At 39.6% G+C, this 24,825-nt stretch overlaps 9 non-coding genes across 9 annotated transcripts; all 9 read left to right on the plus strand.

The window, feature by feature from the left end:
• Positions 1-240: 240 nt before the first annotated feature.
• On the plus strand, positions 241-322 carry TRNAS-GCU (transfer RNA serine (anticodon GCU)). The gene has a single exon. It is a non-coding gene; the product is annotated as a tRNA-Ser (tRNA).
• A 505-nt stretch (positions 323-827) lies between these two features.
• TRNAL-AAG (transfer RNA leucine (anticodon AAG)) lies at positions 828-909 on the plus strand. Its single transcript has one exon. It is a non-coding gene; the product is annotated as a tRNA-Leu (tRNA).
• A 5,242-nt stretch (positions 910-6,151) lies between these two features.
• On the plus strand, positions 6,152-6,233 carry TRNAL-AAG (transfer RNA leucine (anticodon AAG)). Its single transcript has one exon. It is a non-coding gene; the product is annotated as a tRNA-Leu (tRNA).
• A 4,652-nt stretch (positions 6,234-10,885) lies between these two features.
• On the plus strand, positions 10,886-10,967 carry TRNAS-GCU (transfer RNA serine (anticodon GCU)). The gene has a single exon. It is a non-coding gene; the product is annotated as a tRNA-Ser (tRNA).
• A 505-nt stretch (positions 10,968-11,472) lies between these two features.
• Positions 11,473-11,554, plus strand: TRNAL-AAG (transfer RNA leucine (anticodon AAG)). The gene has a single exon. It is a non-coding gene; the product is annotated as a tRNA-Leu (tRNA).
• A 4,654-nt stretch (positions 11,555-16,208) lies between these two features.
• Positions 16,209-16,290, plus strand: TRNAS-ACU (transfer RNA serine (anticodon ACU)). Its single transcript has one exon. It is a non-coding gene; the product is annotated as a tRNA-Ser (tRNA).
• A 505-nt stretch (positions 16,291-16,795) lies between these two features.
• TRNAL-AAG (transfer RNA leucine (anticodon AAG)) lies at positions 16,796-16,877 on the plus strand. Its single transcript has one exon. It is a non-coding gene; the product is annotated as a tRNA-Leu (tRNA).
• Positions 16,878-21,531: 4,654 nt separating this feature from the next.
• TRNAS-GCU (transfer RNA serine (anticodon GCU)) lies at positions 21,532-21,613 on the plus strand. Its single transcript has one exon. It is a non-coding gene; the product is annotated as a tRNA-Ser (tRNA).
• A 505-nt stretch (positions 21,614-22,118) lies between these two features.
• Positions 22,119-22,200, plus strand: TRNAL-AAG (transfer RNA leucine (anticodon AAG)). Its single transcript has one exon. It is a non-coding gene; the product is annotated as a tRNA-Leu (tRNA).
• Positions 22,201-24,825: the final 2,625 nt, after the last annotated feature.

Genomic DNA, 24,825 nt, shown 5'->3' on the forward strand with positions numbered 1-24,825 from the left:
TACATCACATATGGATAGAACACGTTTGGATAGTGTAATTTTCATGATTACATTACATTTAACATATAAATTCAAGCTGAAGTAGGGATGGAGAACAAGGTCGTATAGAGCAAAGCTGAAAACAACAAGTTACCATAACAATCTGTAAATATATGCTCTTTATTATGTTTAGACAACTATCACCTAATAGAACACATTTTGGCTACCATATTTTGTACTCCTGAAACATGGTGTTTTGAAGATGAGGTGGCTGAGTGGTTACGGCGATGGACTGCTAATCCATGGTGCTCTGCACGTGTGGGTTCGAATCCCATCCTCGTTGGTTTATTGTTCCGTCTTTAGTTTTTAGTATGTGGTAGGGCTGGTTTAACCCTATTTTATGTGAAAGTTAAATGACATATCCCATGGTATTTCCGGCAGTACAACGGCTCAGTTTGGAAACACCGCTCAGTTGAGTACTGTGCTTAGGCATTACTGTAAACAGCGCCAGCCGGGTTCTGCTCATGAATCACAAAATCTTTCCTGAGGCGGAGGGTTGGTAAGTTGAGGGACGTAGATAGTTTGATTCCTTATCCTTAAAGAAAGAGAAGCAGCGCGTGCGGGACGCCAATGTAAGGGTTGTCTTCCTCCGGACTCTCAGGACTGGCGCTCCCTGACACCTCCCATTGCCCGGGGCCAATCCTGACCAACTGAATGTATCACGTGCCTGCTGCTGTTGGCGTTGACTTTCCTAGGATCACTTCACAGGCTATACACCCTTATTCTCCAACTCCCCTATACAACAGAACATCTCACTTCAGAAAGCTTACAGAAACAGGTTTGCACAGGGTAGTGTGGCCGAGCGGTCTAAGGCGCTGGATTAAGGCTTCAGTCTCTTTGGAGGAGTGGGTTCGAATCCCACCGCTGCCAGTACTTTTCAACTCACAAACGTATTTTGTCTGCATCAGTGTCTCACTCTTTGCCTTCTGCACCTACGATCCACATAGCGAGAGGTGAGACTATGTAAAGTGGTGACGTATATATATAAGGGTAGCCAGACAGTGGGACCGAGCCTTCTTATTTTAAAAAACCACAACCTAAGGTGACAAGAATTGTATCGGTAAACAAACCAGCTGTCTTGAAGTCTAACTATAGAGGCGACGAGAGGGGTCACTGTGATGCTGAAAGTTCAGTGAGTGTAAACAGTAGAACGCTGTGTGATACGTTTCCTTGCAGTGATGACAGCTCGCGTTTCTAAAGCAGAGAGCAAACATACAATGGGGAAGAAGAATAAATAAGGAAAGACATATATTATATGCAGACAGTTATTATACTTTGCTTTTCACCTGTAACTCGCTGAACTGTCGGTGAATGCTGCATTACCCTGCATAGCCAGGTCACCACAGCGGGTGTCCACAGTGTTTGGCCAAGTTACTATAGTTGTGAGCTTGTAGATGTGAGGTAGCGTGGCTGAGCAGGCTAAACTGGCTAGATTTAGGCTCCAGTCTCTCTGGAGCCGTGGGCTTGAATCCCAACACTTTAAGTTTACTTGAACCAAATACTTTTGCAAAAACGGTTCATGTAATAAATATTCATTAGGGTCGTGGTTGTGAGTATGACACTAATGGATAAAAGTGGGACTAACAATGCTACAATTCCTGAGACTACCACTGCACTAACAGCCTGGTAGAGGTTTGAGCTGGATACAAGATACTTGCATGAGGGAACTAACTCGAAAGGGGAACTATCCACTGATGTTTTCTATCGCTTGCTGAGTGAGTATGTTGACACAATGGATGCAAAAGATTGTTTTGTGTGTACACAGATTCCTGTTTCGGTACAAGATGGGGTTACCTATCATAGACTGTCATTAACATCTGGGATACGTTGTAGTCTGTTACTAACAAGATTCTATAACCAGGAAGAGATTCAATATTTTTACTCAAATCATGATCTTGTGTTTTCTAATGTGCCTATCATAGAGGATGTGAGTGGGGTAGCTAAGTACTATAGCATAAAGTTAGTTAAAGGATTCTTTCAGGCGACATTAACAATTAGTACATCTTATGCACACCACAATAATTTGACATGTTTGCTTACACCTGTAGAGAAAAGCTTTTTAGATCACACGGAAGAGAGAAGAAGGGCATTGAAGGGTAAACTAGAGAAAGGATGACAGCAACGGGCCTTTGCTAGTAGTGACAGTTATAGTGCAATTAGAGAACAAGGGAAGTTAGCTTTAGACGCACTACATGTAGGAAAGCTTTGCATATCCAAGACCAAATCATACTATGACAATGTGTTTGTGGGAATGAGTGAATGTAAGCGTGTGTTTTTGTTTCAGAGTAAATGGACGTTCATGTTAAATGGACAGGATCCAGCAATCCCCGGGATTTATTATATATGTGGACTTAATGCTTATTACCGTCTTCCAAAGGGATATTATGGGACATGTTATTTGGGGATAGTTTTCCCAAAGATATATCAACTTGACGATTTGAAAAGGTTACCAAAATTGTCTGAATTACATCGTACTAGACATAAGAAAGAGACTGCTGCTGGTGTAGTAGGAGACATATTTGGGACGATAATTTCTTCACTGGGAGTTATTATGAACTCCATAAAGATTCAAAAGTTGTCTACTATTGAGGATAACATGCTGACAAACTTTTCAGGGGCTATACTCCTGATGGATACTGAACTTGCTGCGGAGGGGGCTATGACTCTTCAAAACAGGCTTGCTTTAGACATTCTTTTAGTGAAAAATGGCAGAGTTTGTAGATTGCTCAATGGGTGTAATTGTTGCGCTTACATACCAGATAATAGTAATGAGATTAGAGGTATGCTTACTAACTTGACTAGGGATAGTACGGACTTGAAGGATTTGAAAGAACCAGGTGTTTGGAAAAAGGTTGGGAAAGGATTTGCTTCAGTGGGAAATTGGATTAGTAACATTTGGCATGGGATATTGTCTAAAATAATACAGGGGATATTGATTGTTATAGATTGCTTATTTGGATCATGGGTGGCATGTAAAATTAGTAAAAGAATAAAATTGAAGATGGCGAAAAATAATAGGAGGAGGGAAGAAAAACAAAGGGAAAAATTATTCAGGGCAAGATCAAAGGGGAAACCAAGAAGGGAAGAGATTGATATGAGGGAATTTTAGTATGAAAAATTAGTAGGGAAGATTTGTGTGATGACAAGAGTCATCAGAGGAGGGATTGCTGGAGTGTGTCTTTTAAAATTAATATTAACATGAAAAGCTTACAATATATTGTGTAATGAAGCTGCATAAAAAATTTGTTAACGTAGAAATAATGCACACGTTTGAAATGTGCCCACGGGGAGTGGCTACCAATGTATACGAAGACTAATGAAAGTTATTAATGCTGAATTAATTATGTACTAATGTTTTTAATTTGTATTAACATATCAAAATTGGAGTTATGTATTAGGAGTTTGTTCATTAAGTAGTAGGCCTTAGTTTAGCGAAGGTCTGTGCCTAGCTGCCTGGTCTCATATTAAACTGTCTTTTTCTAACGTGCAATGTGCTATTTTCCTGAAGGACATGAAACTGTACTTTCCCAGAAGCTAGAGATGTGTGTAGCTGTAGTAAATTCTTTCTCATGGGACCCTACTTGCTCAAGGAGACATTCTTGCTGAATGCAACAGTGTAATTTGTAACAGGTGCAAGGCTGCCTGGAGTAGGAGAAAAAAATGGAACTACTGACTGTAGCGTAAAATGTAACTTTTCTTACCTGACATTCCAACCGATGAAAACGTCAATAACATGGACCAATCAACGACATGAGAACTGTGGTTTGTGTAAAACTCTGGTGAAGATTATTGGACAGAGATGGCGATGCACCAATGATTATCCATTGAGGAAGTAGGAGTAAATTAGACAGTTTTTATTTTAACCACATGACCCGAGGAGAAATCAGGCATTTATTGGACATTCCACTCCAAGCCATTCTTTGGCATTCTACTGAGCCATTTAGGCCATTTAGTTTGAGACTTTACCGTTTGTTCGCCCTGTTACTCTAAACCACCCTTTACTTATTCCTTACCTGATACTTACTTCTCCTCTATATGAAGGAAGTTCTTGTTCCTTAGCTATGCCATACTGATACTTTGCCCTGTCCTTTCTTTGCTGATGATGCAAACGACTGATGTCCCGAGGACGAAGACTGACGCTGTTTGCTGATCCGTTGGATGGGTAACTATCTAATGAAAATTGTAATTGTCTGATTGCCTTTTCTTTCTAGGTACCAACTGCTCTTTGATAGAGGCCATAGTTAGATGTTTTCCAAATTTGTGTTTGCTAAATTGTTTTGCATGAAGCCCAACATGCTGATGCTAATACGAGGTTATTTAAGGTGTTCACTAAAATCTGACGCAAATAGACAAATGACTGAGTTCTTGCTTTGTTGAACCATGCACTACTGAGACTTTGCTAAGTTGCTTCTTAATAATTATGTGTTAATACTGAGTGAATATTCTCTATGCATTGATTAATTGCGTTTCTAATTGCAAATCTGAAGAGTTACTAATGAGATGAATTGCTGATGAGATTAACAGAAATGACTTTAGATTGTAACCAGTAGGGAAATAAATATCCTAACACTTAACTAAATTGGTGTGGTTATTCATGACTGAAAGATCATGGTGTGTTCACTTTATTGACTCTCATTAAAAGTTATTGATTAGCATGCTGATTAGTTATTGCGATTGTTGTTGAGATATTGATCTATTGATTTGTGATGCCAAAAGACATCTCGTACTGGGAAGTCCCCGAACCTGGTCTAAAAGGTTCATCGACCTAGGCGTGTCTTCTTGTAAGTTTACTTATCAAGGCTCTGACGCGCCTTCACTAATAAAAAGTAATCTGATCGCTTGCTGCGGAGTCATCGTCAACAAAAACTACCAAAATATTACTTCAATGTATTGTAATTACGACTGCCTCAGTTTTATGCATTACGTGAGTAGTCGGACAGCAATTTATTTAGCGCAAAAATATTTCTTGTTGATGCACGTACGTTTTTAAACTGAAGTGTCATAGCTGTAGCGGCAATACTCCCAGTTTAGGTGGTTTTATAAACTAAGTTTTACTTTCTCCTACTTAAAACTTTTTGCAGAACAATGCACATTAAATGGGAAGGCAGTTTTCCTTAATTGTGTACTATTTGCTGCCTAATGATGACATGTAAGCACACCACCAATAACTGACACCTAGAGACTCGAAAGCGTCATACCAGTACAATATTTGTATGATATTGCACTTTAAATCCACGTACAACTGAATTAAAGCAATTTTAGCTCATTTGAGGGTAGTTTGATAGTACATCACATATGGATAGAACACGTTTGGAAAATGTAATTTTCATGATTACATTACATTTAACATATAAATTCAAGCTGAAGTAGGGATGGACAACAAGGTCGTATAGAGCAAAGCTGAAGACAACAAGTTACCATAACAATCTGTAAATATATGCTCTTTATTATGTTTAGACAACTATCACCTAATAGAACACATTTTGGCTACCATATTTTGTACTCCTGAAACATGGTGTTTTGAACACGAGGTGGCCGAGTGGTTAAGACGATGGACTGCTAATCCATTTTGCTCTGCACGCGTGGGTTCGAATCCCATCCTCGTCGGTTTATTGTTCCGTCTTTAGTTTTTAGTATGCGGTAGGGGTGGGTTAACCCTATTTTATGTGAAAGTTAAATGACATATCCCATGGTATTTCCGGCAGTACAACGGCTCAGTTTGGAAACACCGCTCAGTTGAGTACTGTGCTTAGGCATTACTGTAAACAGCACCAGCCGGGTTCTGCTCATGAATCACAAAATCTTTCCTGAGGCGGAGGGTTGGTAAGTTGAGGGACGTAGATCGTTTGATTCCTTATCCTTAAAGAAAGAGAAGCAGCGCGTGCGGGACGCCAATGTAAGGGTTGTCTTCCTACGGACTCTCAGGACTGGCACTCCCTGACACCTCCCATGGCCCGGGGCCAATCCTGACCTACTGAATGTATCACGTGCCTGCTGCTGTTGGCGTTGACTTTCCTAGGATCACTTCACAGGCTATACACCCTTAGACTCCATCTCCCCTATACAACAGAACATCTCACTTCAGAAAGCTTACAGAAACAGGTTTGCACAGGGTAGTGTGGCCGAGCGGTCTAAGGCGCTGGATTAAGGCTCCAGTCTCTTTGGAGGCGTGGGTTCGAATCCCACCGCTGCCAGTATTTTTCAACTCACAAACGTATTTTGTTTGCATCAGTGTCTCACTCTCTGCCTTCTGCACCTACGATCCACATAGCGAGAGGTGAGACTATGTAAAGTGGTGACGTATATATAAGGGTAGCCAGACAGTGGGACCGAGCCTTCTTATTTTAAAAAACCACAACCTAAGGTGACAAGAATTGTATCGGTAAACAAACCAGCTGTCTTGAAGTCTAACTATAGAGGCGACGAGAGGGGTCACTGTGATGCTGAAAGTTCAGTGAGTGTAAACAGTAGAACGCTGTGTGATACGTTTCCTTGCAGTGATGACAGCTCGCGTTTCTAAAGCAGAGAGCAAACATACAATGGGGAAGAAGAATAAATAAGGAAAGACATATATTATATGCAGACAGTTATTATACTTTGCTTTTCACCTGTAACTCGCTCAACTGTCGGTGAATGCTGCATTACCCTGCATAGCCAGGTCACCACAGCGGGTGTCCACAGTGTTTGGCCAAGTTACTATAGTTGTGAGCTTGTAGATGTGAGGTAGCGTGGCTGAGCAGGCTAAACTGGCTAGATTAAGGCTCCAGTCTCTCTGGAGCCGTGGGCTTGAATCCCAACACTTGAAGTTTACTTGAACCAAATACTTTTGCAAAAACGGTTCATGTAATAAATATTCATTAGGGTCGTGGTTGTGAGTATGACACTAATGGATAAAAGTGGGACTAACAATGCTACAATTCCTGAGACTACCACTGCACTAACAGCCTGGGAGAGGTTTGAGCTGGACACAAGATACTTGCATGAGGGAACTAACTCGAAAGGGGAACTATCCACTGATGTTTTCTATCGCTTGCTGAGTGAGTATGTTGACACAATGGATGCAAAAGATTGTTTTGTGTGTACACAGATTCCTTTTTCGGTACAAGAGGGGGTTACCTATCATAGACTGTCATTAACATCTGGGATACGTTGTAGTCTGTTACTAACAAGATTCTATAACCAGGAAGAGATTCAATATTTTTACTCAAATCATGATCTTGTGTTTTCTAATGTGCCTATCATAGAGGATGTGAGTGGGGTAGCTAAGTACTATAGCATAAAGTTAGTTAAAGGATTCTTTCAGGCGACATTAACAATTAGTACATCTTATGCACACCACAATAATTTGACATGTTTGCTTACACCTTTAGAGAAAAACTTTTTAGATCACACGGAAGAGAGAAGAAGGGCATTGAAGGGTAAACTAGAGAAAGGATGACAGCAACGGGCCTTTGCTAGTAGTGACGGTTATAGTGCAATTAGAGAACAAGGGAAGTTAGCTTTAGACGCACTACATGTAGGAAAGCTTTGCATATCCAAGACCAAATCATACTATGACAATGTGTTTGTGGGAATGAGTGAATGTAAGCGTGTGTTTTTGTTTCAGAGTAAATGGACGTTCATGTTAAATGGACAGGATCCAGCAATCCCCGGGATTTATTATATATGTGGACTTAATGCTTATTACCGTCTTCCAAAGGGATAGTATGGGACATGTTATTTGGGGATAGTTTTCCAAAGATATATCAACTTGACGATTTGAAAAGGTTACCAAAATTGTCTGAATTACATCGTACTAGACATAAGAAAGAGACTGCTGCTGGTGTAGTAGGAGACATATTTGGGACGATAATTTCTTCAGTGGGAGTTATTATGAACTCCATAAAGATTCAAAAGTTGTCTACTATTGAGGATAACATGCTGACAAACTTTTCAGGGGCTATACTCCTGATGGATACTGAACTTGCTGCGGAGGGGGCTATGACTCTTCAAAACAGGCTTGCTTTAGACATTCTTTTAGTGAAAAATGGCAGAGTTTGTAGATTGCTCAATGGGTGTAATTGTTGCGCTTACATACCAGATAATAGTAATGAGATTAGAAGTATGCTTACTAACTTGACTAGGGATAGTACGGACTTGAAGGATTTGAAAGAACCAGGTGTTTGGAAAAAGGTTGGGAAAGGATTTGCTTCAGTGGGAAATAGGATTAGTAACATTTGGCATGGGATATTGTCTAAAATAATAAAGGGGATATTGATTGTTATAGATTGCTTATTTGGATCATGGGTGGCATGTAAAATTAGTAAAAGAATAAAATTGAAGATGGCGAAAAATAATAGGAGGAGGGAAGAAAAACAAAGGGAAAAATTATTCAGGGCAAGATCAAAGGGGAAACCAAGAAGGGAAGAGATTGATATGAGGGAATTTTAGTATGAAAAATTAGTAGGGAAGATTTGTGTGATGACAAGAGTCATCAGAGGAGGGATTGCTGGAGTGTGTCTTTTAAAATTAATATTAACATGAAAAGCTTACAATATATTGTGTAATGAAGCTGCATAAAAAATGTGTTAACGTAGAAATAATGCACACGTTTGAAATGTGCCCACGGGGAGTGGCTACCAATGTATACGAAGACTAATGAAAGTTATTAATGCTGAATTAATTATGTACTAATGTTTTTAATTTGTATTAACATATCAAAATTGGAGTTATGTATTAGGAGTTTGTTCATTAAGTAGTAGGCCTTAGTTTAGCGAAGGTCTGTGCCTAGCTGCCTGGTCTCATATTAAACTGTCTTTTTCTAACGTGCAATGTGCTATTTTCCTGAAGGACATGAAACTGTACTTTCCCAGAAGCTAGAGATGTGTGTAGCTGTAGTAAATTCTTTCTCATGGGACCCTACTTGCTCAAGGAGACATTCTTGCTGAATGCAACAGTGTAATTTGTAACAGGTGCAAGGCTGCCTGGAGTAGGAGAAAATAATGGAAGTACTGACTGTAGCGTAAAATGTAACTTTTCTTACCTGACATTCCAACCGATGAAAACGTCAATAACATGGGCCAATCAACGACATGAGAACTGTGGTTTGTGTAAAACTCTGGTGAAGATTATTGAACAGAGATGGCGATGCACCAATGATTATCCATTGAGGAAGTAGGAGTAAATTAGACAGTTTTTATTTTAACCACATCACCCGAGGAGAAATCAGGCATTTATTGGACATTCCACTCCAAGCCATTCTTTGGCATTCTACTGAGCCATTTAGGCCATTTAGTTTGAGACTTTACCGTTTGTTCGCCCTGTTACTCTAAACCACCCTTTACTTATTCCTTACCTGATACTTACTTCTCCTCTATATGAGGGAAGTTCTTGTTCCTTAGCTATGCCATACTGATACTTTGCCCTGTCCTTTCTTTGCTGATGATGCAAACGACTGATGTCCCGAGGACGAAGACTGACGCTGTTTGCTGATCCGTTGGATGGGTAACTATCTAATGAAAATTGTAATTGTCTGATTGCCTTTTCTTTCTAGGTACCAACTGCTCTTTGATAGAGGCCATAGTTAGATGTTTTCCAAATTTGTGTTTGCTAAATTGTTTTGCATGAAGCCCAACATGCTGATGCTAATACGAGGGTATTTAAGGTGTTCACTAAAATCTTACGCAAATAGACAAATGACTGAGTTCTTGCTTTGTTGAACCATGCACTACTGAGACTTTGCTAAGTTGCTTCTTAATAATTATGTGTTAATACTGAGTGAATATTCTCTATGCATTGATTAATTGCGTTTCTAATTGCAAATCTGAAGAGTTACTAATGAGATGAATTGCTGATGAGATTAACAGAAATGACTTTAGATTGTAACCAGTAGGGAAATAAATATCCTAACACTTAACTAAATTGGTGTGGTTATTCATGACTGAAAGATCATGGTGTGTTCACTTTATTGACTCTCATTAAAAGTTATTGATTAGCATGCTGATTAGTTATTGCGATTGTTGTTGAGATATTGATCTATTGATTTGTGATGCCAAAAGACATCTCGTACTGGGAAGTCCCCGAACCTGGTCTAAAAGGTTCATCGACCTAGGCGTGTCTCCTTGTAAGTTTACTTATCAAGGCTCTGACGCGCCTTCACTAATAAAAAGTAATCTGATCGCTTGCTGTGGAGTCATCGTCAACAAAAACTACCAAAATATTACTTCAATGTATTGTAATTACGACTGCCTCAGTTTTATGCATTACGTGAGTAGTCGGACAGCAATTTATTTAGCGCAAAAATATTTCTTGTTGATGCACGTACGTTTTTAAACTGAAGTGTCATAGCTGTAGCGGCAATACTCCCAGTTTAGGTGGTTTTATAAACTAAGTTTTACTTTCTCCTACTTAAAACTTTTTGCAGAACAATGCACATTAAATGGGAAGGCAGTTTTCCTTAATTGTGTACTATTTGCTGCCTAATGTTGACATGTAAGCACCCCACCAATGACTGACACCTAGAGACTCGAAAGCGCCATACCAGTACAATATTTGTATGATATTGCACTTTAAATCCACGTACAACTGAATTAAAGCAATCTTAGCTCATTTGAGGGTAGTGTGATAGTACATCACATATGGATAGAACACGTTTGGAAAGTGTAATTTTCATGATTACATTACATTTAACATATAAATTCAAGCTGAAGTAGGGATGGACAACAAGGTCGTATAGAGCAAAGCTGAAGACAACAAGTTACCATAACAATCTGTAAATATATGCTCTTTATTATGTTTAGACAACTATCACCTAATAGAACACATTTTGGCTACCATATTTTGTACTCCTGAAACATGGTGTTTTGAAGACGAGGTAGCTGAGTGGTTAAGACGATGGACTGCTAATCCATTTTGCTCTGCACGCGTGGGTTCGAATCCCATCCTCGTCGGTTTATTGTTCCGTCTTTAGTTTTTAGTATGTGGTAGGGCTGGGTTAACCCTATTTTATGTGAAAGTTAAATGACATATCCCATGGTATTTCCGGCAGTACAACGGCTCAGTTTGGAAACACCGCTCAGTTGAGTACTGTGCTTAGGCATTACTGTAAACAGCACCAGCCGGGTTCTGCTCATGAATCACAAAATCTTTCCTGAGGCGGAGGGTTGGTAAGTTGAGGGACGTAGATCGTTTGATTCCTTATCCTTAAAGAAAGAGAAGCAACGCGTGCGGGACGCCAATGTAAGGGTTGTCTTCCTACGGACTCTCAGGACTGGCGCTCCCTGACACCTCCCATGGCCCGGGGCCAATCCTGACCTACTGAATGTATCACGTGCCTGCTGCTGTTGGCGTTGACTTTCCTAGGATCACTTCACAGGCTATACACCCTTAGTCTCCATCTCCCCTATACAACAGAACATCTCACTTCAGAAAGCTTACAGAAACAGGTTTGCAAAGGGTAGTGTGGCCGAGCGGTCTAAAGTGCTGGATTAAGGCTCCAGTCTCTTTGGAGGAGTGGGTTCGAATCCCACCACTGCCAGTATTTTTCAACTCACAAACGTATTTTGTTTGCATCAGTGTCTCACTCTCTGCCTTCTGCACCTACGATCCACATAGCGAGAGGTGAGACTATGTAAAGTGGTGACGTATATATATAAGGGTAGCCAGACAGTGGGACCGAGCCTTCTTACTTTAAAAAACCACAACCTAAGGTGACAAGAATTGTATCGGTAAACAAACCAGCTGTCTTAAAGTCTAACTATAGAGGCGACGAGAGGGGTCACTGTGATGCTGAAAGTTCAGTGAGTGTAAACAGTAGAACGCTGTGTGATACGTTTCCTTGCAGTGATGACAGCTCGCGTTTCTAAAGCAGAGAGCAAACATACAATGGGGAAGAAGAATAAATAAGGAAAGACATATATTATATGCAGACTGTTATTATACTTTGCTTTTCACCTGTAACTCACTCAACTGTCGGTGAATGCTGCGTTACCCTGCATAGCCAGGTCACCACAGCGGGTGTCCACAGTGTTTGGCCAAGTTACTATAGTTGTGAGCTTGTAGAGGTGAGGTAGCGTGGCTGAGCAGGCTAAACTGGCTAGATTTAGGCTACAGTCTCTCTGGAGCCGTGGGCTTGAATCCCAACACTTTAAGTTTACTTGAACCAAATACTTTTGCAAAAAAGGTTGATGTAATAAATATTCATTAGGGTTGTGGTTGTGAGAATGACACTAATGGATAAAAGTGGGACTAACAATGCTACAATTCCTGAGACTACCACTGCACTAACAGCCTGGGAGAGGTTTGAGCTGGATACAAGATACTTGCATGAGGGAACTAACTCGAAAGGGGAACTATCCACTGATGTTTTCTATCGCTTGCTGAGTGAGTATGTTGACACAATGGATGCAAAAGATTGTTTTGTGTGTACACAGATTCCTGTTTCGGTACAAGAGGGGGTTACCTATCATAGACTGTCATTAACATATGGGATACGTTGTAGTCTGTTACTAACAAGATTCTATAACCAGGAAGAGATTCAATATTTTTACTCAAATCATGATCTTGTGTTTTCTAATGTGCCTATCATAGAGGATGTGAGTGGGGTAGCTAAGTACCATAGCATAAAGTTAGTTAAAGGATTCTTTCAGGCGACATTAACAATTAGTACATCTTATGCACACCACAATAATATGACATGTTTGCTTACACCTGTAGAGAAAATCTTTTTAGATCACACGGAAGAGAGAAGAAGGCCATTGAAGGGTAAACTAGAGAAAGGATTACAGCAACGGGCCTTTGCTAGTAGTGACGGTTATAGTGCAATTAGAGAACAAGGGAAGTTAGCTTTAGACGCACTACATGTAGGAAAGCTTTGCATATCCAAGACCAAATCATACTATGACAATGTGTTTGTGGGAATGAGTGAATGTAAGCGTGTGTTTTTGTTTCAGAGTAAATGCCGTTCATGTCAAATGGACAGGATCCATCAATCCCCGGGATTTATTATGTATGTGGACTTAATGCTTATTACCGTCTTCCAAAGGGATAGTATGGGACATGTTATTTGGGGATAGTTTCCCCAAAGATATATCAACTTGACTATTTGAAAAGGTTACCAAAATTGTCTGAATTACATCGTACTAGACATAAGAAAGAGACTGCTGCTGGTGTAGTAGGAGACATATTTGGGACGATAATTTCTTCAGTGGGAGTTATTATGAACTCCATAAAGATTCAAAAGTTGTCTACTATTGAGGATAACATGCTGACAAACTTTTCAGGGGCTATACTCCTGATGGATACTGAACTTGCTGCGGAGGGGGCTATGACTCTTCAAAACAGGCTTGCTTTAGACATTCTTTTAGTGAAAAATGGCAGAGTTTGTAGATTGCTCAATGGGTGTAATTGTTGCGCTTACATACCAGATAATAGTAATGAGATTAGAAGTATGCTTACTAACTTGACTAGGGATAGTACGGACTTGAAGGATTTGAAAGAACCAGGTGTTTGGAAAAAGTTTGGGAAAGGATTTGCTTCAGTGGGAAATTGGATTAGTAACATTTGGCATGGGATATTGTCTAAAATAATACAGGGGATATTGATTGTTATAGATTGCTTATTTGGATCATGGGTGGCATGTAAAATTAGTAAAAGAATAAAATTGAAGATGGCGAAAAATAATAGGAGGAGGGAAGAAAAACAAAGGGAAAAATTATTCAGGGCAAGATCAAAGGGGAAACCAAGAAGGGAAGAGATTGATATGAGGGAATTTTAGTATGAAAAATTAGTAGGGAAGATTTGTGTGATGACAAGAGTCATCAGAGGAGGGATTGCTGGAGTGTGTCTTTTAAAATTAATATTAACATGAAAAGCTTACAATATATTGTGTAATGAAGCTGCATAAAAAATGTGTTAACGTAGAAATAATGCACACGTTTGAAATGTGCCCACGGGGAGTGGCTACCAATGTATACGAAGACTAATGAAAGTTATTAATGCTGAATTAATTATGTACTAATGTTTTTAATTTGTATTAACATATCAAAATTTGAGTTATGTATTAGGAGTTTGTTCATTAAGTAGTAGGCCTTAGTTTAGCGAAGGTCTGTGCCTAGCTGCCTGGTCTCATATTAAACTGTCTTTTTCTAACGTGCAATGTGCTAATTTCCTGAAGGACATAAAACTGTACTTTCCCAGAAGCTAGAGATGTGTGTAGCTGTAGTAAATTCTTTCTCATGGGACCCTACTTGCTCAAGGAGACATTCTTGCTGAATGCAACAGTGTAATTTGTAACAGGTGCAAGGCTGCCTGGAGTAGGAGAAAACAATGGAACTACTGACTGTAGCGTAAAATGTAACTTTTCTTACCTGACATTCCAACCGATGAAAACGTCAATAACATGGGCCAATCAACGACATGAGAACTGTGGTTTGTGTAAAACTCTGGTGAAGATTATTGGACAGAGATGGCGATGCACCAATGATTATCCATTGAGGAAGTAGGAGTAAATTAGACAGTTTTTATTTTAACCACATGACCCGAGGAGAAATCAGGCATTTATTGGACATTCCACTCCAAGCCATTCTTTGGCATTCTACTGAGCCATTTAGGCCATTTAGTTTGAGACTTTACCGTTTGTTCGCCCTGTTACTCTAAACCACCCTTTACTTATTCCTTACCTGATACTTACTTCTCCTCTATATGAGGGAAGTTCTTGTTCCTTAGCTATGCCATACTGATACTTTGCCCTGTCCTTTCTTTGCTGATGATGCAAACGACTGATGTCCCGAGGACGAAGACTGACGCTGTTTGCTGATCCGTTGGATGGGTAACTATCTAATGAAAATTGTAATTGTCTGATTGCCTTTTGTTTCTAGGTACCAACTGCTCTTTGATAGAGGCCATAGTTAGATGTTTTCCAAATTTGTGTTTGCTAAATTGTTTTGCATGAAGCCCAACATGCTGATGCTAATACGAGGTTATTTAAGGTGTTCACTAAAATATGACGCAAATAGACAAATGACTGAGTTCTTGCTTTGTTGAACCATGCACTACTGAGACTTTGCTAAGTTGCTTCTTAATAATTATGTGTTAATACTGATTGAATATTCTCTATGCATTGATTAATTGCGTTTCTAATTGCAAATCTGAAGAGTTACTAATGAGATGAATTGCTGATGAGATTAACAGAAATGACTTTAGATTGTAACCAGTAGGGAAATAAATATCCTAACACTTAACTAAATTGGTGTGGTTATTCATGACTGAAAGATCATGGTGTGTTCACTTTATTGACTCTCATTAAAAGTTATTGATTAGCATGCTGATTAGTTATTGCGATTGTTGTTGAGATATTGATCTATTGATTTGTGATGCCAAAAGACATCTCGTACTGGGAAGTCCCCGAAACTGGTCTAAAAGGTTCATCGACCTAGGCGTGTCTCCTTGTAAGTTTACTTATCAAGGCTCTGACGCGCCTTCACTAATAAAAAGTAATCTGATCGCTTGCTGTGGAGTCATCGTCAACAAAAACTACCAAAATATTACTTCAATGTATTGTAATTACGACTGCCTCAGTTTTATGCATTACGTGAGTAGTCGGACAGCAATTTATTTAGCGCAAAAATATTTCTTGTTGATGCACGTACGTTCTTAAACTGAAGTGTCATAGCTGTAGCGGCAATACTCCCAGTTTAGGTGGTTTTATAAACTAAGTTTTACTTTCTCCTACTTAAAACGTTTTGCAGAACAATGCACATTAAATGGGAAGGCAGTTTTCCTTAATTGTGTACTATTTGCTGCATAATGATGACATGTAAGCACACCACCAATAACTGACACCTAGAGACTCGAAAGCGCCATACCAGTACAATATTTGTATGATATTGCACTTTAAATCCACGTACAACTGAATTAAAGCAATTTTAGCTCATTTGAGGGTAGTTTGATAGTACATCACATATGGATAGAACACGTTTGGAAAATGTAATTTTCATGATTACATTACATTTAACATATAAATTCAAGCTGAAGTAGGGATGGACAACAAGGTCGTATAGAGCAAAGCTGAAGACAACAAGTTACCATAACAATCTGTAAATATATGCTCTTTATTATGTTTAGACAACTATCACCTAATAGAACACATTTTGGCTACCATATTTTGTACTCCTGAAACATGGTGTTTTGAAGACGAGGTGGCTGAGTGGTTAAGACGATGGACTACTAATCCATTTTGCTCTGCACGCGTGGGTTCGAATCCCATCCTCGTCGGTTTATTGTTCCGTCTTTAGTTTTTAGTATGTGGTAGGGCTGGGTTAACCCTATTTTATGTGAAAGTTAAATGACATATCCCATGGTATTTCCGGCAGTACAACGGCTCAGTTTGGAAACACCGCTCAGTTGAGTACTGTGCTTAGGCATTACTGTAAACAGCACCAGCCGGGTTCTGCTCATGAATCACAAAATCTTTCCTAAGGCGGAGGGTTGGTAAGTTGAGGGACGTAGATCGTTTGATTCCTTATCCTTAAAGAAAGAGAAGCAACGCGTGCGGGACGCCAATGTAAGGGTTGTCTTCCTACGGACTCTCAGGACTGGCGCTCCCTGACACCTCCCATGGCCCGGGGCCAATCCTGACCTACTGAATGTATCACGTGCCTGCTGCTGTTGGCGTTGACTTTCCTAGGATCACTTCACAGGCTATACACCCTTAGTCTCCATCTCCCCTATACAACAGAACATCTCACTTCAGAAAGCTTACAGAAACAGGTTTGCACAGGGTAGTGTGGCCGAGCGGTCTAAAGCGCTGGATTAAGGCTCCAGTCTCTTTGGAGGAGTGGGTTCGAATCCCACCGCTGCCAGTATTTTTCAACTCACAAACGTATTTTGTTTGCATCAGTGTCTCACTCTCTGCCTTCTGCACCTACGATCCACATAGCGAGAGGTGAGACTATGTAAAGTGGTGACGTATATATATAAGGGTAGCCAGACAGTGGGACCGAGCCTCCTTACTTTAAAAAACCACAACCTAAGGTGACAAGAATTGTATCGGTAAACAAACCAGCTGTCTTAAAGTCTAACTATAGAGGCGACGAGAGGGGTCACTGTGATGCTGAAAGTTCAGTGAGTGTAAACAGTAGAACGCTGTGTGATACGTTTCCTTGCAGTGATGACAGCTCGCGTTTCTAAAGCAGAGAGCAAACATACAATGGGGAAGAAGAATAAATAAGGAAAGACATATATTATATGCAGACTGTTATTATACTTTGCTTTTCACCTGTATCTCACTCAACTGTCGGTGAATGCTGTGTTACCCTGCATAGCCAGGTCACCACAGCGGGTGTCCACAGTGTTTGGCCAAGTTACTATAGTTGTGAGCTTGTAGATGTGAGGTAGCGTGGCTGAGCAGGCTAAACTGGCTAGATTTAGGCTACAGTCTCTCTGGAGCCGTGGGCTTGAATCCCAACACTTTAAGTTTACTTGAACCAAATACTTTTGCAAAAAAGGTTCATGTAATAAATATTCATTAGGGTTGTGGTTGTGAGAATGACACTAATGGATAAAAGTGGGACTAACAATGCTACAATTCCTGAGACTACCACTGCACTAACAGCCTGGGAGAGGTTTGAGCTGGATACAAGATACTTGCATGAGGGAACTAACTCGAAAGGGGAACTATCCACTGATGTTTTCTATCGCTTGCTGAGTGAGTATGTTGACACAATGGATGCAAAAGATTGTTTTGTGTGTACACAGATTCCTGTTTCGGTACAAGAGGGGGTTACCTATCATAGACTGTCATTAACATATGGGATACGTTGTAGTCTGTTACTAACAAGATTCTATAACCAGGAAGAGATTCAATATTTTTACTCAAATCATGATCTTGTGTTTTCTAATGTGCCTATCATAGAGGATGTGAGTGGGGTAGCTAAGTACCATAGCATAAAGTTAGTTAAAGGATTCTTTCAGGCGACATTAACAATTAGTACATCTTATGCACACCACAATAATATGACATGTTTGCTTACACCTGTAGAGAAAATCTTTTTAGATCACACGGAAGAGAGAAGAAGGCCATTGAAGGGTAAACTAGAGAAAGGATTACAGCAACGGGCCTTTGCTAGTAGTGACGGTTATAGTGCAATTAGAGAACAAGGGAAGTTAGCTTTAGACGCACTACATGTAGGAAAGCTTTGCATATCCAAGACCAAATCATACTATGACAATGTGTTTGTGGGAATGAGTGAATGTAAGCGTGTGTTTTTGTTTCAGAGTAAATGCCGTTCATGTCAAATGGACAGGATCCATCAATCCCCGGGATTTATTATGTATGTGGACTTAATGCTTATTACCGTCTTCCAAAGGGATAGTATGGGACATGTTATTTGGGGATAGTTTCCCCAAAGATATATCAACTTGACTATTTGAAAAGGTTACCAAAATTGTCTGAATTACATCGTACTAGACATAAGAAAGAGACTGCTGCTGGTGTAGTAGGAGACATATTTGGGACGATAATTTCTTCAGTGGGAGTTATTATGAACTCCATAAAGATTCAAAAGTTGTCTACTATTGAGGATAACATGCTGACAAACTTTTCAGGGGCTATACTCCTGATGGATACTGAACTTGCTGCGGAGGGGGCTATGACTCTTCAAAACAGGCTTGCTTTAGACATTCTTTTAGTGAAAAATGGCAGAGTTTGTAGATTGCTCAATGGGTGTAATTGTTGCGCTTACATACCAGATAATAGTAATGAGATTAGAAGTATGCTTACTAACTTGACTAGGGATAGTACGGACTTGAAGGATTTGAAAGAACCAGGTGTTTGGAAAAAGTTTGGGAAAGGATTTGCTTCAGTGGGAAATTGGATTAGTAACATTTGGCATGGGATATTGTCTAAAATAATACAGGGGATATTGATTGTTATAGATTGCTTATTTGGATCATGGGTGGCATGTAAAATTAGTAAAAGAATAAAATTGAAGATGGCGAAAAATAATAGGAGGAGGGAAGAAAAACAAAGGGAAAAATTATTCAGGGCAAGATCAAAGGGGAAACCAAGAAGGGAAGAGATTGATATGAGGGAATTTTAGTATGAAAAATTAGTAGGGAAGATTTGTGTGATGACAAGAGTCATCAGAGGAGGGATTGCTGGAGTGTGTCTTTTAAAATTAATATTAACATGAAAAGCTTACAATATATTGTGTAATGAAGCTGCATAAAAAATGTGTTAACGTAGAAATAATGCACACGTTTGAAATGTGCCCACGGGGAGTGGCTACCAATGTATACGAAGACTAATGAAAGTTATTAATGCTGAATTAATTATGTACTAATGTTTTTAATTTGTATTAACATATCAAAATTGGAGTTATGTATTAGGAGTTTGTTCATTAAGTAGTAGGCCTTAGTTTAGCGAAGGTCTGTGCCTAGCTGCCTGGTCTCATATTAAACTGTCTTTTTCTAACGTGCAATGTGCTAATTTCCTGAAGGACATAAAACTGTACTTTCCCAGAAGCTAGAGATGTGTGTAGCTGTAGTAAATTCTTTCTCATGGGACCCTACTTGCTCAAGGAGACATTCTTGCTGAATGCAACAGTGTAATTTGTAACAGGTGCAAGGCTGCCTGGAGTAGGAGAAAACAATGGAACTACTGACTGTAGCGTAAAATGTAACTTTTCTTACCTGACATTCCAACCGATGAAAACGTCAATAACATGGGCCAATCAACGACATGAGAACTGTGGTTTGTGTAAAACTCTGGTGAAGATTATTGGACAGAGATGGCGATGCACCAATGATTATCCATTGAGGAAGTAGGAGTAAATTAGACAGTTTTTATTTTAACCACATGACCCGAGGAGAAATCAGGCATTTATTGGACATTCCACTCCAAGCCATTCTTTGGCATTCTACTGAGCCATTTAGGCCATTTAGTTTGAGACTTTACCGTTTGTTCGCCCTGTTACTCTAAACCACCCTTTACTTATTCCTTACCTGATACTTACTTCTCCTCTATATGAGGGAAGTTCTTGTTCCTTAGCTATGCCATACTGATACTTTGCCCTGTCCTTTCTTTGCTGATGATGCAAACGACTGATGTCCCGAGGACGATGACTGACGCTGTTTGCTGATCCGTTGGATGGGTAACTATCTAATGAAAATTGTAATTGTCTGATTGCCTTTTCTTTCTAGGTACCAACTGCTCTTTGATAGAGGCCATAGTTAGATGTTTTCCAAATTTGTGTTTGCTAAATTGTTTTGCATGAAGCCCAACATGCTGATGCTAATACGAGGTTATTTAAGGTGTTCACTAAAATATGACGCAAATAGACAAATGACTGAGTTCTTGCTTTGTTGAACCATGCACTACTGAGACTTTGCTAAGTTGCTTCTTAATAATTATGTGTTAATACTGAGTGAATATTCTCTATGCATTGATTAATTGCGTTTCTAATTGCAAATCTGAAGAGTTACTAATGAGATGAATTGCTGATGAGATTAACAGAAATGACTTTAGATTGTAACCAGTAGGGAAATAAATATCCTAACACTTAACTAAATTGGTGTGGTTATTCATGACTGAAAGATCATGGTGTGTTCACTTTATTGACTCTCATTAAAAGTTATTGATTAGCATGCTGATTAGTTATTGCGATTGTTGTTGAGATATTGATCTATTGATTTGTGATGCCAAAAGACATCTCGTACTGGGAAGTCCCCGAACCTGGTCTAAAAGGTTCATCGACCTAGGCGTGTCTCCTTGTAAGTTTACTTATCAAGGCTCTGACGCGCCTTCACTAATAAAAAGTAATCTGATCGCTTGCTGTGGAGTCATCGTCAACAAAAACTACCAAAATATTACTTCAATGTATTGTAATTACGACTGCCTCAGTTTTATGCATTACGTGAGTAGTCGGACAGCAATTTATTTAGCGCAAAAATATTTCTTGTTGATGCACGTACGTTCTTAAACTGAAGTGTCATAGCTGTAGCGGCAATACTCCCAGTTTAGGTGGTTTTATAAACTAAGTTTTACTTTCTCCTACTTAAAACGTTTTGCAGAACAATGCACATTAAATGGGAAGGCAGTTTTCCTTAATTGTGTACTATTTGCTGCCTAATGATGACATGTAAGCACACCACCAATAACTGACACCTAGAGACTCGAAAGCGCCATACCAGTACAATATTTGTATGATATTGCACTTTAAATCCACGTACAACTGAATTAAAGCAATTTTAGCTCATTTGAGGGTAGTTTGATAGTACATCACATATGGATAGAACACGTTTGGAAAATGTAATTTTCATGATTACATTACATTTAACATATAAATTCAAGCTGAAGTAGGGATGGACAACAAGGTCGTATAGAGCAAAGCTGAAGACAACAAGTTACCATAACAATCTGTAAATATATGCTCTTTATTATGTTTAGACAACTATCACCTAATAGAACACATTTTGGCTACCATATTTTGTACTCCTGAAACATGGTGTTTTGAAGACGAGGTGGCTGAGTGGTTAAGACGATGGACTGCTAATCCATTTTGCTCTGCACGCGTGGGTTCGAATCCCATCCTCGTCGGTTTATTGTTCCGTCTTTAGTTTTTAGTATGTGGTAGGGCTGGGTTAACCCTATTTTATGTGAAAGTTAAATGACATATCCCATGGTATTTCCGGCAGTACAACGGCTCAGTTTGGAAACACCGCTCAGTTGAGTACTGTGCTTAGGCATTACTGTAAACAGCACCAGCCGGGTTCTGCTCATGAATCACAAAATCTTTCCTGAGGCGGAGGGTTGGTAAGTTGAGGGACGTAGATCGTTTGATTCCTTATCCTTAAAGAAAGAGAAGCAACGCGTGCGGGACGCCAATGTAAGGGTTGTCTTCCTACGGACTCTCAGGACTGGCGCTCCCTGACACCTCCCATGGCCCGGGGCCAATCCTGACCTACTGAATGTATCACGTGCCTGCTGCTGTTGGCGTTGACTTTCCTAGGATCACTTCACAGGCTATACACCCTTAGTCTCCATCTCCCCTATACAACAGAACATCTCACTTCAGAAAGCTTACAGAAACAGGTTTGCACAGGGTAGTGTGGCTGAGCGGTCTAAAGCGCTGGATTAAGGCTCCAGTCTCTTTGGAGGAGTGGGTTCGAATCCCACCGCTGCCAGTATTTTTCAACTCACAAACGTATTTTGTTTGCATCAGTGTCTCACTCTCTGCCTTCTGCACCTACGATCCACATAGCGAGAGGTGAGACTATGTAAAGTGGTGACGTATATATATAAGGGTAGCCAGACAGTGGGACCGAGCCTCCTTACTTTAAAAAACCACAACCTAAGGTGACAAGAATTGTATCGGTAAACAAACCAGCTGTCTTAAAGTCTAACTATAGAGGCGACGAGAGGGGTCACAGTGATGCTGAAAGTTCAGTGAGTGTAAACAGTAGAACGCTGTGTGATACGTTTCCTTGCAGTGATGACAGCTCGCGTTTCTAAAGCAGAGAGCAAACATACAATGGGGAAGAAGAATAAATAAGGAAAGACATATATTGTATGCAGACTGTTATTATACTTTGCTTTTCACCTGTATCTCACTCAACTGTCGGTGAATGCTGCGTTACCCTGCATAGCCAGGTCACCACAGCGGGTGTCCACAGTGTTTGGCCAAGTTACTATAGTTGTGAGGTAGCGTGGCTGAGCAGGCTAAACTGGCTAGTTTTAGGCTACAGTCTCTCTGGAGCCGTGGGCTTGAATCCCAACACTTTAAGTTTACTTGAACCAAATACTTTTGCAAAAAAGGTTCATGTAATAAATATTCATTAGGGTTGTGGTTGTGAGAATGACACTAATGGATAAAAGTGGGACTAACAATGCTACAATTCCTGAGACTACCACTGCACTAACAGCCTGGGAGAGGTTTGAGCTGGATACAAGATACTTGCATGAGGGAACTAACTCGAAAGGGGAACTATCCACTGATGTTTTCTATCGCTTGCTGAGTGAGTTTGTTGACACAATGGATGCAAAAGATTGTTTTGTGTGTACACAGATTCCTGTTTCGGTACAAGAGGGGGTTACCTATCATAGACTGTCATTAACATATGGGATACGTTGTAGTCTGTTACTAACAAGATTCTATAACCAGGAAGAGATTCAATATTTTTACTCAAATCATGATCTTGTGTTTTCTAATGTGCCTATCATAGAGGATGTGACTGGGGTAGCTAAGTACCATAGCATAAAGTTAGTTAAAGGACTCTTTCAGGCGACATTAACAATTAGTACATCTTATGCACACCACAATAATATGACATGTTTGCTTACACCTGTAGAGAAAATCTTTTTAGATCACACGGAAGAGAGAAGAAGGCCATTGAAGGGTAAACTAGAGAAAGGATTACAGCAACGGGCCTTTGCTAGTAGTGACGGTTATAGTGCAATTAGAGAACAAGGGAAGTTAGCTTTAGACGCACTACATGTAGGAAAGCTTTGCATATCCAAGACCAAATCATACTATGACAATGTGTTTGTGGGAATGAGTGAATGTAAGCGTGTGTTTTTGTTTCAGAGTAAATGCCGTTCATGTCAAATGGACAGGATCCATCAATCCCCGGGATTTATTATGTATGTGGACTTAATGCTTATTACCGTCTTCCAAAGGGATAGTATGGGACATGTTATTTGGGGATAGTTTTCCCAAAGATATATCAACTTGACTATTTGAAAAGGTTACCAAAATTGTCTGAATTACATCGTACTAGACATAAGAAAGAGACTGCTGCTGGTGTAGTAGGAGACATATTTGTGAAGATAATTTCTTCAGTGGGAGTTATTATGAACTCCATAAAGATTCAAAAGTTGTCTACTATTGAGGATAACATGCTGACAAACTTTTCAGGGGCTATACTTCTGATGGATACTGAACTTGCTGCGGAGGGGGCTATGACTCTTCAAAACAGGCTTGCTTTAGACATTCTTTTAGTGAAAAATGGCAGAGTTTGTAGATTGCTCAATGGGTGTAATTGTTGCGCTTACATACCAGATAATAGTAATGAGATTAGAAGTATGCTTACTAACTTGACTAGGGATAGTACGGACTTGAAGGATTTGAAAGAACCAGGTGTTTGGAAAAAGTTTGGGAAAGGATTTGCTTCAGTGGGAAATTGGATTAGTAACATTTGGCATGGGATATTGTCTAAAATAATACAGGGGATATTGATTGTTATAGATTGCTTATTTGGATCATGGGTGGCATGTAAAATTAGTAAAAGAATAAAATTGAAGATGGCGAAAAATAATAGGAGGAGGGAAGAAAAACAAAGGGAAAAATTATTCAGGGCAAGATCAAAGGGGAAACCAAGAAGGGAAGAGATTGATATGAGGGAATTTTAGTATGAAAAATTAGTAGGGAAGATTTGTGTGATGACAAGAGTCATCAGAGGAGGGATTGCTGGAGTGTGTCTTTTAAAATTAATATTAACATGAAAAGCTTACAATATATTGTGTAATGAAGCTGCATAAAAAATGTGTTAACGTAGAAATAATGCACACGTTTGAAATGTGCCCACGGGGAGTGGCTACCAATGTATACGAAGACTAATGAAAGTTATTAATGCTGAATCAATTATGTACTAATGTTTTTAATTTGTATTAACATATCAAAATTGGAGTTATGTATTAGGAGTTTGTTCATTAAGTAGTAGGCCTTAGTTTAGCGAAGGTCTGTGCCTAGCTGCCTGGTCTCATATTAAACTGTCTTTTTCTAACGTGCAATGTGCTAATTTCCTGAAGGA

The sequence above is a fragment of the Pleurodeles waltl genome, chromosome 12 (assembly GCF_031143425.1).
Source record: "Pleurodeles waltl isolate 20211129_DDA chromosome 12, aPleWal1.hap1.20221129, whole genome shotgun sequence".
Lineage (NCBI taxonomy): Eukaryota > Metazoa > Chordata > Amphibia > Caudata > Salamandridae > Pleurodeles > Pleurodeles waltl.